Source organism: Piliocolobus tephrosceles, chromosome 16, assembly GCF_002776525.5.
Source record: "Piliocolobus tephrosceles isolate RC106 chromosome 16, ASM277652v3, whole genome shotgun sequence".
In the NCBI taxonomy this organism is placed as follows: Eukaryota; Metazoa; Chordata; class Mammalia; order Primates; family Cercopithecidae; genus Piliocolobus; species Piliocolobus tephrosceles.
The window spans coordinates 19,556,894-19,569,315 of record NC_045449.1 but is presented as its reverse complement, the minus strand read 5'-3'; the positions used below and the strand labels follow the sequence as shown (position 1 = coordinate 19,569,315).

The following is a 12,422-nucleotide window of genomic DNA, read 5'->3' as shown; positions in this document are numbered from 1 at the left end:
ACACTAGTTTGGAGATCTTTAGGCAGGCAGCGATTAAAGCATTGTGGAGAAAATCTATTCTGCTAACTGGTTATCCAGAATACCTGATTCAGCACTGCTATGGCAAAAATAAAGCAGAATCTAAGAAGCCAATGGTGAATACCATTACTCCATCCCATATGGAGGATCAGGGCTGCCAGATGACACTAACATTTTTCTGTTCCAAAGAAAGATGTTTTCCAAGAGGTAGAAAAAAGAGGAGTGGTTTATGACAAGTGGAATCCAAATGGCATTCAAGTGGCTCCAGTTCCTTTCTATCATTCTTTCCATGATGTTTATAAATTTATCAATCTGGGCTGGGTACAGTGGCTCACACCTGTAATCTCACCACTTTGGGAGGCCGAGGCCAGAGGATCACTTGAGCCTAGGAGTTTGATAACAGCCTGGGCAACATAGTGAGATGCTGTCTCTATTAAAAAAAATATATATATATACTTTTAATTAGCCAGGCATGGTGGCACACACCTATAGTCCCTGCTACCCAGAAGGCTGAAGCAGGAGGATCACTGGATACCAGGAGATCAAGGCTGCAGTGAGCTGTGATGGCACCACTGCACTCCAGCCTGAGCAACAGAGTGAGACCCTGTCTCCAAAAAAAGAAAAAAAAATTATCAATTTGCTCACTTCTGTACTTCACTCTGCAGAAACAAAAAATTAGCAGTGTTTTCTAGAAAAACTTAAGCAAATTATACTGAAAGTTGATGTGGTTTTTTTTTTTTTACCATTATTCAATTTTTAGTTATTGAAAGTATTTTACAATTGATTGCATGTAGCTGGCAGTAAGTAATATACTTTACAGAAAAAAACATAAAATAAGTACATGAAACAAGTAAGACTAAGGAGTGATGGATGGACTAAGGAAATTGCTTTTATTTTATACAAGTTTATTGAAAACCTCCTGCACTTATCCCTGAGAGAGGATGCAGATATGGCCCCTGCTTATGAGAAGCACAGGTCTAAGGGGGGAGGCAGATCCAGACCCAGCCAATCATCGCTGAAGGTGATCAGCGCTGTGACAAAGGAGTCCCAGGGACTGAAGGGCCCGAGAAAGTCCCAGTCCATCATGGAGGTCAGGGAAAGCTCCCTGGGGATGGAAAGAAATGGGTTGTACAGGAATTTGCCAGGGGAAGAGGTGGGAGAAGATGGAGCAACATGAGCAAAGGGTGAGGAATGAGAACTAAGCAAATGCAAAGGAGAAATAAATGGAGCTTCTAGAAATTTAACACCTTGTAATATATTAAAAACTCAATGGAGAGTTTAAACGATAGTTTAGACAAAGCTGAATAAATAATTCATAATCTGGAAGATGGATTTGAAGAAATTATCCAGAATTCAACCCAGAAAGAAAAATAAATGGAAAATAGGGGGAAAAAAGAATAATTCTTAGAAACTGAAGAAGGAGGGGGAGGAGGAGGAGGTGGAAGCAGCAGCAGTAGCAAGGAGAAGGAGAAGAAAAAAGAGAAGAAAGAGGAGGAGAAGGAGGAGGAGGAGGAGGAGGAGAGGAGGAGGAGGAGAAAACAAACAAAAAAGTGATTAGGAGCCAGGGAGAATACAACAGGAAGATCTAACAACATAGGTAGCAGTTCCAGACAGAGAAGAGAAAATGAGACAAATGCAGTATTTGAAAACATACAGTCTGACGTTTTTTTCTCCATATCTAATAAGCACCACCAAATGCATAGATTCTAGAGATCCAATGAATCCCAACCAAGCAAGATAGGTAGGAAGAAATTCATGCCTGGATATATTGTAGTGAAAATATAGAACACCGAAGTCAAAGAAGAGACCCTAGAAGCAACCAAAGAGAAAGGAGAGCAGACTCTTTAAGTGTTTCAGTGTTACAACAGTGAGATATTCAAAGGCAGGGAGTAGAGGGAAATGGGGCTCCAGTAGAGCCAATTATTAAGGGTGATTTTGAGCCAGAACATGATGACATTTGTGTTTCAGAATCTGAGTATAGAAAGCCAGGTGCGCTGCTCAAACCTGTAATCTCAGCACTTTGGGGGGGCCAAGGTGTGTGGATCACTTGAGACCAGTAGTTTGAGACCAGCCTGGGCAACAAAGTAAGAGATACTGTTTCTTTTTCTTTTTTCTTTTTCTTTCTTTCTTTCTTTTTTTTTTTTTTTTGAGACAGCGTCTCGCTCTGTCACTCAGGCTGGAGAGCAGTGGTGCGATCTCGGCTCACTGCAACCTCCACCTCCTGAGTTCAAATGATTCTCCTGTCTCAGTCTCCCAAGTAGCTGGGACTACAGGTGCCCACCACCAGACCTGGCTAATTTTTGTATTTTTAGAAGAGAGGAGGTTTCACCATATTGGCCAGGCTGGTCTTGAACTCCTGACCTTGTGATCCACCTGCCTTGGCCTCCCAAAGTGCTGGAATTACAGGCGTGAGCCACCACGCCTGGCAAGAGACACTGTTTCTACAAAAAAATAATAAACAAAAAAATTAGCTGAGCATGGTGGTATGCACCTATAGTCCCAGCCACTCGGGAGGCTGAGGTAGGAGGATCACTTGGGCCCAGGTGGTTGAGGCTACAGTGTTCGCACCACTGCACTCCAGGCTAGTGTGCAGACTGGAGTGATGGAGTGAGACTCTGTCTCAAAAAAAAAAAAAAAAAAAAGAAGAAGAAGAAGAAGAAAAGATGCAGTTCTACTCAGTGTCATCTGATTGCTACCCTGCAGAAGTGCAGCCCCAGAGTTGTGAACTTCTGATATCCCAAAAGAAATGGAAACAGGTGGCCCCTGGATGAAGGAGGAGGTCAGGGGTGGCTGGAGGGCAGGTCCTGGGGAATGGAGGGGCTGGAAGAACACAGAGGGGGAAGGTGTGGCAGACACTATTGTAATAGCTGACTGACCCATGTGTGCCATTCCCAATTCCCCTCTTCCCTGCTGCTTTCCACTGTGGAGGTTGGAAAAGAGAAACTACTTACCTTCTCAGCCTTTGTTGCAGTTAGGAGTGACCATGTGACACGGTTTTGGCCAATGACATCTAAGGAGTCTCATTAGATCTCATTGTGTGGGTCGGGGGTGGGCGTGGGGGGTGAGGGGGTGGGGTGCCTAGGAAATTATTGACAAAAGTGACAAATGCTTTCAATTAACCCTGAAAGTAACCATTCCTTTTCCTTTCTTTTTTTTTTTTTTTTTTGAGGCGGAGTCTTGCTCTGTCGCCCAGGCTGGAGTGCAGTGGCCGGATCTCAGCTCACTGCAAGCTCCGCCTCCCGGGTTCACGCCATTCTCCTGTCTCAGCCTCCCGAGTAGCTGGGACTACAGGCGCCCGCCACCTCACCCGGCTAGTTTTTTGTATTTTTTAGTAGAGACGGGGTTTCACCGTGTTAGCCAGGATGGTCTCGGCCTCCCAAAGTGCTGGGATTACAGGCTTGAGCCACCGCGCCCGGCCTCCTTTCTGTCTTAAATGCGGAGGGAGATGCAACTTCAGGAGCAGCATCAGCCGCGCTGTAAACAAGAGGGAAACGCCAAGCGCATTACAGAGGACGTCAGCCCTGCCATCACTGGGCTGGGGAAACAATGCCAACCATGGCTGGTCTCCAGGTTCACAGGGATAGGGGAAATAAACCCTATTTGTCTAAGCCATTGTGATCTGTTTTCCTTTTTTTTTTTTTTTTCAGCCAAACACTTTACAGAAGAGGGATATTTGTTAAAATTCAGAAGGGGAGGGAAAAGGAGAGAGTGCGCAGGAAACGGTGGTGGGTAAATGTCAAATAATTTATTTGCAGGTGGGAGGGGCCTGAGCACGATTTTGTCACAATAGCAGATTGAGCACAGGCACAGCGCTTTATACTGATCAACGTGTTTGTAAAAAAATTTTGTAGGCTGGACGCGGTGGTTCACTCCTGTAATCCCAGCACTTTTGGGAGGCTGAGGCGGGCGGATCACAAGGTCAGGGGATCGAGACCATCCTGGCTAACAAGGTGAAACCCCGTCTCTACCAAAAATACAAAAAAATTAGCCAGGCGTGGTGACGGGCGCCTACTGTAGTCCCAGCTACTCGAGAAGCTGAAGCAGGAGAATCGCTTGAACTTGGGAGACGGAGGTTGCAGTGAGCTGAGATCTCTCACTTGAGATCGCGCCACTGCACTCCAGCCTGGGCGACAGAGCGAGACTCCGGCTCAAAAAAAACAAAAAAAAAACAAAATGTGGAGACGGAGGTCTCACGATGTTGACCAGGCTAGTCTCGGACTCCTCACCTCAAGCCATCCTCAGGCCCAGGTCTCCCAAAGTGCTAGGATTAAGGCCTGAGTCACCGCGCCCAGCAGAACGCATTTAGTTCTCACTGCAACTTTCTGAGGCAGGCTGTGCTGTCATCTTCACCACACTGAGGGAACTGTGGCTTAGACAAGAAAAGCGCCAGCCAGCAGGTGGTCAGGCAGGATTTGAACTCAAGCACACGGTGCCCATCCAGTCCCGATGGACTCTGACTCCTCCGACAGCGGAGGGAGCGAGTCGTCTGGTGAACAATGAGTGTCTAAGGTCCCGAGTATAAGATGGGGCGTCTGATGTGTCGCGGGGTCCTGCCTGGCCGTGTCCGGGTCTCCGGGAGGGCCGAGGCAGAGGACGACGATCCGGGGCAGGGTGGCCGGCACTGCTCTCCCTGAGGGCCGGGGCTGCGCGCTGCGCGGTCTGTGCGAGGGGTACGCCGGGCTCCGTCTCGCCTTCCCGCCCCGTCTCCCAGTCCTCCGCCCTGGCCCTGCCAAAGGGAGCCCGGCCCGGGTCCTCGGCTACCGGCGGGGATGGCGCGTCCTGCTGATGCCGCAGCCCTGGCAGGGGACGGGGCGCGGAGGGAGTGGGCCGGCGCTGGCGCAGCCGCAGAACTGTGCCGGGGGGACTGTGACCCCGATGGCCCTCTCTGAGCCTTGGTTTCTTCCTCCGTAAAATGGGGCTTGAGTGGCGCCTCCGCGACGGGGAGGAGGGCTCGCAGAGACAGCCCGCCAGAGAGCCCAGGGCAGCGCGGAGAAGGCGCCTGCGGCTCCCTCCCAGGCCCATCCCACCGCCGATCCCGCCCAGGGGCGGCCCGGAGCAGTTCCTGAAGGACCTCAGGAAATACCAGACCCCCTCCCGCCACCCCCGCCACCCCCGCCCGTCCGCTAGCGTCCAGCTCCCTGGCCGCCCCTCCCCCGCCGCCTTCCGGCCGGGCCCCTGCTCGCATCTTGGCCTGCTGAGGCTGCGGGGCTCGGCCCGGCCTTCGAGAATCCCCCGGCGCCTTCCCGAGCCTTCTAGACGTATCTGGGCCGCCTCCTCTCTCCCTCCCCTTCCAGCCCTTCATTCCCTCACTGCGGGCAGGCCCGCAGGCCCGGCGCAAACGTGGGGAAAGGTAGGTTGAGGGGGCTGTGTCCGATAATGGGCAGCCACACCCAGTAGTCCAGGCAGCTGCAGGAAAGAGGCTAAAGGAGTTGGAAGAGCTTCTGGGAACCCAGAAAAGGAATCAGGGAAGGCTGCCTGGAGGAGGCGACATTTAAGTTTGGACTAGAAAAGCAAGGCGGGTCAGACAATAATTCATGTATTTACCAAGCATTTATTGAGCACTTATTGTGTTCAAGACCTTGAGGTTGGGGCAGAAGGCAAGATAACTGTGTCCTCATGGGTTTTGCAGCAGGGAAAACAGTGGAGGCAACCAACTCACAAACTGCTGAAGCTGAGACCACCAGAGGGGACAATAGAATGTTAGTTCCATCTGATCAATGAGACCAGAGAGGACTGGGATGAAATGACTTCCCCACAGTCACAAGTGGTAGAACTGGGATTCGAACCTGTGCTACATGGAACATGAGCCCCTAACCACAGGAGTCTCTGGCTTTTCAAAGCAAACACGCTGCTGCACACAGGAGCAGCTGCCAGCCTGCCCTGCAGCAGCCAAAGCCATGCTGCAGGCCCCACCGCGGGCAGGTGCTGGCAGAGGGGACAGCCAGCCATTGGTGGGAGACCTTGCCCTGGGGAGAGGCAGCAGCGGAAATTGCTGTGGGATGGTGGAGGCTGTGGTGGCCATGATGTGGTTGCTTCAGGGGCCCTGTGGTTCCAACCAGGGCACTGTGCCTGCCTGCTGTGGCTTCTTTACCCACAGAGAACCCTCACTGGGGCCATGTCCTGCTTCCTGGAGCTGAGATTGAGTCTGGGAGCCCAGGTGGAACCCTTCTCACTCTCTGGGGAACCCCCACTCTTTATCTCCTGGGAGGCTGGGCTAGCATTTCTGCATTATAGAAGAGGAAACCAGGGTCAGAAAGGCATGATGGCTGGTCCAGGGCCACACAGCAGAAGGGCTGTGTCTGCTCAATGACTGAAGATATGCGGCTCTTTTCTTGATACTCCATCCATTCATTCATTCACTGTAACACGTGCACATATCCTCTGGGTACTGACTATTCCCTTGCACAGCAACCTGAAGCCTTCCAGCTAAGCTTGAACACCTGAGGACCAGTGACTCTGCCTGGGGGCTTCATCCAGCAGCTGCAGCCTGCTGGCACCTGCCCCAGAAGGCCGCCGTAGTGCTAGAGTAGGCTGTAAAGTGCTATCCCACCAGTAGCCTTGATGTACGACTGACCTGGTGAGAGTTAGTGATAAACAGTTCCGCATCATCACCTGAGGTTCTCCAGCTGTCCATAGTGTTATGTGCTAATTCCCATGCCCTTTATTGGCTTCTTCCCTTTCCTGTGTCATTTCCTTGACAACCTACACGTGATTCTTGGGATCACATTCAAACCAAAAACCTTGCACTGGAATTTTTGTTCCAGACTGGGCTTCTGAGGGTAGCAAACGAAGACATTCATTTATTCAGTCTTCAAACACGATTGACGTAACCTGAGCCCGCCCCATGCTGGGCTCTGAGGATGTGGGCAAGATTCCTAGGCGTTTCCTGGCCTCCAGAGCCCTTTGCTTGGTGGGAGAGGCAGGAACAGCTTCTGATGATTCTAACCCAGTGTGGTTAATGACATTATCACATCATCTCCAGGCAGAGTGACCCCTTCTGCCTGGGAGGTCAAGCGGCTTCTCCAAAGATGTTCCCCTCCAGCTTGGCTTTGAAGGATGAGGAGGCGTTCCCCAGCAGGACCAGGGGGCTAAGGAAATGACATTATTGGCAAAGAGAACAGCACGAGCAGACCAGGAGCAGGAGCAAGGAGGGGCTGACAGATGGTGGCACTAGGGATGTTGGCAGGGTTAGACCGTGCCAGACTTGAAGGCCAGGGGAGACCCTGGGACTGTGGCATGGTCATGGGAAATCACTGAAAGTTTTGGAGCAAGGGCAGGATTTGATTTTAGGAAACACACTTTCTCTGGAAAGACCTACAGGTTTAAGACCTTCCTTCCTTATGGTAACTCCCAGCAAGTCAAGGGAGGCCACCCTGGTGCAGCTGAACTGCAGCATCGCTGTATGTGGAGCTCTTATTAACACTTCATTCACTGGGTCTTCACACCCTTGAGTGAGGCATCCTTTTTAGTAACCTCTTTTTATAAGTGGGGAAACTGATGCAGGAACTCAATCAAGGTCCCATAGCTAGGAAGCAGGGGCATTGGGATTAGAACCCATGTTTCTTGGACAGGCACATTGGCTCACGCCTGTAAATCTCAGCACTTTGGGAGGCCGAGGTGAGCGGATCACCTGAAGTCAGGAGTTCGAGACTGGCCTAAGATGGCAAACCCTATCTCTACTAAACATACGAAAATTAGCCAGGCCTGGTGGCACATGGCTGTAATCCAAGCCACTCGGGAAGCTGAGGCAGGAGAATTGCTTGAACCCGGGAGGCAGAGGTTGCAGTGAGCTGAGATCGTGCCACTGCATCTAGTGTGGGCAACAGAGCAAGATTCCGTCTTAAAAAAAAAAAAAACAGGCTGGGTGCAGTGGCTCACGCCTGTAATCCCAGCACTTTGGGAGGCCGAGGCGGGCGGATCACGAGGTCAGGAGATTGAGACCACCCTGGCTAACACGGTGAAACCCCGTCTCTACTAAAAATACAAAAAATTAGCCAGGCGTGGTCACGGGCGCCTGTAGTCACAGCTACTCAGGAGGCTGAGGCAGGAGAATGGTATGAACCCAGGAGGTGGAGCTTTCTGTGAGCTGAGATCACGCCACTGCACTCTCGGGGGACACAGCGAGACTCCATCTCAAACAAACAAACAAACAAACAACAAGAAGAAGAAGCTGTGTTTCTTTGGCTTTAAGCCCATCCTCTACGTTGCCCCACTGCCATGGTTTTCAGAGGCTGGCGGGCTCCAGGAACCACCTTCTCTCCCCAGCACAGCCCTGGGGGTGGGTGGGCAGAGAAGGGACAAGCAGCCCAAGTCACAGCCAGGGACGGAGACAGCGTGGCTTCTTTAGGAGAAATGAAGAAGCAGGAGTGTTATTCTTGGCCAGGATGGGAAACGGGTTGGAATCTTGGCTCCTATGCTCACTAGCCATGTGGTCTGTGGCAAGCCACATCCTCTCTCTGTGTCTTGACTTACCCATCTGTAAAATGGTGGCTCCTCATAACCCCCACCTCATGGGGCTGTTGTGAAGATTGCACGTACTGAAGACTCAAATTCTCAGTCCACTGCCAGGCACGTAGGAAGAACTCTTAGAATGTCGTTTTATAGCTCCCATTTGGGAGTGGGTGGGCAGGAGCACAGACTCTGGGCTCCAATCCCCAAACTGCCATCTACTAGTCCGTTTGTGAGCTGGCTGGTAAATTCACCTCCCTGTGCCTCAATTTCTTCATCAGTAAAATGGGATAATAATGGTGCCTTCCTAGTTGGGTTGTTGTGAAGGGTAAATGAGATGCTACGTGGAAGTGCAGAGGAGAAGGGCTACCATAAGGGGCTCCATGTGGGTGCTGCTATTATTATTGGGTACCTAATGCATGCTATGTGCCTGCATAGAGGAGTTGACCTTTGAGACCTGATTGTTCATGGCTGTTTCACAGATGTCGAAGTGGAGACTCGGCAGGGTTGGAGGTTACCGGAGTCTCCCAGCTAGTAAGGGCGGTGTCGGGACTGGAACCCCAGCCAGGCTGACTCAGACATCCCTGGGGCCTGCGCCTAGCAGGGCAACTGTGACTCAAGTTTGCAGGAAGAGGAGGAGGAGGGTGGGGTAAATGGGTGCTTGAGGGAAGCCACGACCTCTATTCCCTCAGAAATGGAAGTGCTTGGTGAGGTTTGAGGTGTCTGAGCCGAAGAGCAGCCAGTGACAGGCCTGGGGATCATCTGACACAGCCCACTTGACAAGGCCTTGGAAACTTTTGGTCTCTGCAGCAGCAACCGGATTTCAGCCTGGGCTTCGGACACCTTAGCCTGCGTACAGATGTGACTTGGGTACAGTCCTTCCCTGGCAGTGGAGGGGATGCCCAGGCTGGCACAGGAGTCTTGGGTCCTCTCTGACTCTACCCCAATCTGCTGTGTGATTTTGGGCCCAGGCAGGGACCCCTCTGGGCTCTGTTACTAGAGAAAAGACAAGTGGCTGGGACAGATGGGTCCCCAGCCCTCCTTGCCTGGAGGTCTGCGGCTTGGAGGGCTCTGGGGTAAAGCCAGAGCCAAGCCAGGGGAGAGCCTAGGCCACCTGGGCTCATGTCTGGTGAACAGGGTACCCTCTAGCCAAAGCAGGGGTAAGGCAAGGCACATGCCCCTCATATGGGAGCTGGGACTGACCCCCTCTCTCAGCCCTGCACACCTCGAGCACATGGCCTTGGCCCATCTGCCCTGTGGGTGGACACTTTCCAGCCCTGGGTCCTGGACTACACCAATCAGCAGGAACCTAGACTCCTGAGGGGTGCAGCCTGGATGGGAGGTCAGGGAACTGGGTTCCTGAGCACATCTCTGGGCCATTCTTCTCTCCATTGGTTTCCCAAATGTGGACTGAGCACACACTGTGAGTCAGGCCTGAGCTAGGTTCTAGGGATGCTACTGTCAACAAGACAGATGAAGGTTCCTGCCCTCATGGAGGGGAGGGAGACAATAAGTAAATAAATAAATTCATGATGTAATGTCAGCCAGGGAGCGATGCTGCTAAGCAGGGCAGGGGTGGGGAGTGACGCTGGCTGGTGTTGGGGAGGCACCGTTGTAGTGGTCAGGAAGACTGCTCCGAGAGGCAGACTGAGGGAAGGATGACGCACATCTAGATGTCTGAGGGAAGGGCCATTTGGGCAGAGGGAACAGCACAGGGCTCAGTGTGTGTGTGGGGGGGCGAGGTTGTAGGGGGCTCCGTGTGCAAGGGTGCCAGTGGGGAGGGGGGGCAGGCTGTGAGTGGACAGGGCTATAGACTTCATTCTAACTGCGACACAAAGGACTTGCAGGGTTTGGGAGGGGGACATGATCTCATTTGGTCTTCCCAATAACCCCCTGCCAGAAAGAGACAGAGCTCCAAATTGCAGTGAGGAAGCTGAGTCTCAGAGGACATCCCAGCACATGTCTGGGTTGGCATATCATCATTGGAGGAGCTGGGACTCAAACCCAACTCTGGAAACTTTTGTCTTCAGCTCCGTGATAACATTGTGTGAGGTGCCGGGTGCAGCTCCCAACTCCTCCCCGCCCAACCACCACGCTCTGTCAGCTTGTGGTCTACAGAGTGACTTCCAGCAGGGATGCCTTGCCTTTTTTTTTTTTTTTTTTTTTTGAGACAGGGTGTTGCTCCATTGCCCAGGCTGAAGTGCAGTGGTGCCATGATAACTCACTGCAGCCTCAACCTCCTGGGCTTAACTGATCCTCCCGCCTCAGCCTCTCAAGTAGCTGAGGTTACAGGTGCACACAAACACGTCTGACTAATTAAAGAACACTTTTTTCCTTTTTTTGTAGAGATGGGATCTCATTGGGTTGCCCAAGCTGGTCTGAAACTCCTGTCCTTAAGTGATCCCCCCATCTCAGACTCCCCACGTGCTAAGATTGACCCACTACTCCCATCTGGGATGCCTCGTCTTTTATCCCTTTACTCTACAAATAATGTGCTTAGGCTTTGCTCTCTGTGGCCAGAAACTTGCAGGGGTGAGAGACACAGGTAAATGAGAGCTGGTCCCAGCCCTCCCTCAGAAAGCTGCTGGACCACAGGGTGGCAAAACAAGCTGTCTGTCACATCCAGGAGCAGGTGCTATGAGGATAAGCAGCCAGAGAAGACCCCTAACTTGATCTGTGGCCATCAGAGAAGGCACCCAAGGCAGGATGCCTCCCTGAATCCTAAAGCCAATTAGCAGTCAGCCAGGAGAGCTGCTAGAGGGTGTCTATAGGGGAGTGGAGAGGATGTTCCAGGCAGAGGGAACAGCAGACTGGAAGGCTCAGAGGTGAGTGTGAGCAGGCAGTCTCAGGGACCCCAGGCGGTTGGTGAGGCTGCAGTGCTCAGGGGAGGTATGCCGACAGGTAAGCTGTCAGGGCCAGGTCCCTGGGGGCTGGCTTGTCCTTTCTGCCATTGTCTGAGTGAGTGGGTGACTGGTATCTACTGGCCCAGATGAAGATAATGGAGATACAATTGTGTTCTTCTTTCTGCTCAGTGCCTCTCAGTTAAGCACATTTGCAAAAATTAATAACAGCATATGCTTTTACATCCTCCACTTAAATTTCCTTTGGAGTAAAGAAAGTAATGGAGGGAAAGGAAGAACAGCAGGAAGGAGCGAGAGAGGGAGAGAGGGAGGGGAGAAAGAAACAAATGAAGGAAAATAATTCGGGGGAAAAATTGTCCTTTTCTGGGCTAAGATAGCCCCAGCCTTTGCATTTTCTCACCCACTGAGTCACCAGCCTCCTGCCTTCTTTCAGGACTGTACATCTTGGCCTCTTACCTACTGTGTCTGCGTCAGCCTCCCTCACAGCCTGATGGCCCCTGCGGCAGCCCCACCCCAGTTGTAGGGGCTAAGAAAACTACAGTTCCATGAAAGAGCAGAAGTGAGTGGGAGGCAGAAGTGGCGGGGAGAACCAGCCTGGAGAGGTGTTCTGAGATCTCTAGACCAGCCAGTGGATCCTGATGCCTCACATGGTCAGCCTTGTCTAGAGCCCCTTCCAGCACGGAGGCCAGCCCTCCTGGCATTCTTCTAATGACACTGAGCTATGAGTTATGTGTGCCAAGTCTGTGCTGGGTTTTGTACCAAGTGCTTTCCATTCATCCGTTCAGGGTAGTGAAGCAGGTAGCTCCAGGCTCAGAGAGGAACAGGGACTTGTCCCAGGTAACACAGCTGGAGAGTGGCTGAGTCTGAATTCAAACCCAGACTTCCTTGTCTCTAGGACCTGTATTTTCAACCACTGCCTATGCCTCTATAAGGAGCCAGCTTATGGCTATGTTCACACAAAGAGAAAAACATCCAAATGGGAAGGCTGGAGAATTCAAACAATCTTCCCACATGTCAGACAGTCCTGTTTCCCTCTCCCTTCAAAGAAAGTCCTGGATTATATTGAAACAGGGTCTTACTCTGTTACTCAGGCTG

The 12,422-nt window shown here is 51.8% G+C and overlaps 1 long non-coding RNA gene and 1 pseudogene across 1 annotated transcript; both read left to right on the top strand.

Moving 5' to 3' along the window:
- The window catches only part of LOC116418406, a 15,958-nt pseudogene extending 11,051 nt beyond the window's left edge, over positions 1–4,907 (top strand).
- A 266-nt stretch (positions 4,908–5,173) lies between these two features.
- On the top strand, positions 5,174–12,056 carry LOC111528145. Its single transcript, XR_004228516.1, has 4 exons — positions 5,174–5,368; positions 8,907–9,000; positions 9,159–9,319; positions 11,761–12,056. It is a non-coding gene; the product is annotated as an uncharacterized LOC111528145 (long non-coding RNA).
- Positions 12,057–12,422: the final 366 nt, after the last annotated feature.